This window comes from Macadamia integrifolia, chromosome 2 (genome assembly GCF_013358625.1).
Source record: "Macadamia integrifolia cultivar HAES 741 chromosome 2, SCU_Mint_v3, whole genome shotgun sequence".
NCBI classification, from domain to species: Eukaryota; Viridiplantae; Streptophyta; class Magnoliopsida; order Proteales; family Proteaceae; genus Macadamia; species Macadamia integrifolia.
The window spans coordinates 2,406,698-2,409,356 of record NC_056558.1 but is presented as its reverse complement, the minus strand read 5'-3'; the positions used below and the strand labels follow the sequence as shown (position 1 = coordinate 2,409,356).

The window sequence follows — 2,659 nt, the reverse complement described above, 5'->3', positions numbered from 1 at the left end:
TTATTTATAGAGACGGTAATATAAGGCCTGTCGCTGAAAAATATTTACTATGACGATAGAAAAACGGTCACCATTTATTAGTTTAAGACTAAGGTATAAATAAAACTATCACCAAATATTGTTTTCAAAGATGATAAATATATCTGTCACCCTTTGTAAGTTTATCATAACAAAAAATTACCATCACAAAATATTTGATTATCAAATTCAATTAGTATGAATGCGATAAAATTGAACGACATTAAAATTTACCGTCTCAAATAATATTTTGGATGACAAAATACATATAACCGTCTCCCCAAAAATGAATTTTAATTTCCGCGCTTAATTCACCATATTGCCTCACTCCTAAAAGGAGGAATTTTAGTTTTCGCGGCTTAATTGACTGTATTGCCTCACTCCCTCCACCTTGCCGCTATTCTCTCTCTCTCCAAATCTCCCTGTTGCTCTTGAACTCTTTCTCAGAAGTGATCGTGATTAGTACAATAACCTCCATTTCCTCTCGAAATCCTCTCTCTTCTCTTTCTAGATCTCCCTCTTGCTCTTAAACTTTTTCTCAGAAGTGAGAACCGTAACCCCCATTCCCCTCTCAAAATCTTTGTCCATCCTATTGCTCTCTCTCATTAACACTTCTGCAACTTTGCGTGGACAGTGATCGGAACAGAGGTTTGCTTGTAAGGGAAGGCGGAATCCCTCCGTTGGTCGCTCTCTCACAGTCCTGAAGTGCCCGAGCGAAGCACAAGGTAAGAATTATAGTTTGGGGCCTGGGATACAATCTGCCCTTTTTTTACTCTCTATTAGGGTTCTACCTACTGAAATCATGGTAGCAAATAGAGATTGAAACTTGAAAGGCTTACAGGTTATATGCCTAATTTGATTTCCTCCATCTCTCCCTGTAATCAGTGCGAACTACACAATGGACATACCCCATGAGTTGGTGATTCTTTTTGTATCACATATGCAATTGTTACAGGTTGGTAGAGAATTAGAGATGAGATTATGTTCTTGTAGCCAATTTAAATGATTCTTGCCTGTGTATCTCATAGAATCCTTGTTTTTTTCCTCTTCTAATTCACAGATGAGTTGATACGAACTTTGAGTTTGGTTGTGCGACTCCACAGGCTGAAACATTACTTGGGTATCTGAGAGAACCGAGGCAAGAGGCATCCTCTTCTAATCCTGTGGAGAGGTAATGAAATTTCGGCAATGGGTACTTGTGTTTTTAACTGTGTACATTGCTGAGTGAGTGTTCTGATAATGGTTTTGTTTGTAAAGTCAGTGTACCATGAACTGACTTGTAGGGTCATCTAAACTAAAGATTTTGAGTGTCCATGTCTTGGTGGTTTCAAAATGGATTTTGGCTGTGATCCTGGGTTTTGTCTTGTTTTGTTTGGGAGAGCCAAATTTCTACTGAAACACACAAAAGAGGTTTGATGGAGGCCTTTCAGTAGTATCTAGTAGGGAAGTAGTGAGTCTGAGAGAGAACCGGAAGAAGGGGCCTTGAGTTATATTTCTGACAGATTGTGTTGAGTGTGTTGGGGCGGTGTGATATAATCATTTAAATGGTCCAATGAAACCTTAACTACATTTATAAATGTGTTGGGTGAGTTGTGTCTTTCTGTTGATCTATCCTTCCTCGTTGACCAAATGATTGGATCCTCATCCTATCCATAACATTAACATTGAAGGGCACCTCTCTTTCTGTTTTTTGCATCTTTGTTTCGTGTGTGCACCATCATGTGAATTGTTTGGGTTATGGCTTTATCTAGGATCTCTACATTGATTTTGTTATTTGATAAAACTACAGAGTTACATTATGTTTTTTTTTTTTTTTTCTTTGAAGGTTCTCCTGTATTTTGTGATCAAGTATGGTCATCCTTTTTCAATACATGCATTGTGATATATCAGTTCTGGTTTTAGAGATATATTGTAGTTTCTAATGGGTGTCTACTGATTAATATCATAATTAACTCACCTTCTGAAATCTGTTGGTATAGTACTGGTACTGAATTCTGTCCAAGTTGAACTTTCCTTGTTAAATTAGGATTCTTTAATATCTTCTATCTCAACCGTCAGAAACTACGGAGGTTTTACTGTGGTATCCATCCTGATTAATAGACCACTTAGTTTTCTTTTGAGCCAATTATGACTTCTTGTTATTGAACTGACTGAAGTTCTCTATTTAAGCAATCCTTGCTTGGATAAGATTTAATCAAAGCTCAGAAATCTGTCCATTAGTTAATCTAAGATTTTAATTTTGTGTTTCTTCATTAAACTAGCATTCGACCAAGGATTGGGCAAAATCTGAGTTTCTGGATTAGTTTGGTGGGATTTCTCTTGAATTCTAGAAAATTTATTAATTTGTTTGTTGCTGGTTTTGAAAACCTAGTCTTTAGGTGACTGGGAACTACATTATAATCTTTAGATTGGGCTGGAGGTTGCTTCGATGTCAATGATGATGCCATGACCATATGTTGAGTGATAGAAGTGCATGGAATTAGGATTTATTAGAAACAAATAGAATTTATTCTGACATTTAAGATTTACATCTTGTGTATTGTATACAAGTCTATATATATGCTATTCTGTACCACATCACATACAAGTTCCATTCTACCACTCTTGAACTAAGTAATCTGATTACTTAAAGACTCAACTA

General features: G+C 36.3%; 1 long non-coding RNA gene across 1 annotated transcript; it reads left to right on the top strand.

The window, feature by feature from the left end:
* The first annotated feature begins 389 nt into the window (after nucleotides 1-389).
* Nucleotides 390-1,766, top strand: LOC122061531. The gene is made up of 4 exons (XR_006134669.1): nucleotides 390-562; nucleotides 653-743; nucleotides 904-973; nucleotides 1,079-1,766. It is a non-coding gene; the product is annotated as an uncharacterized LOC122061531 (long non-coding RNA).
* The last annotated feature ends 893 nt before the right edge of the window (nucleotides 1,767-2,659 follow it).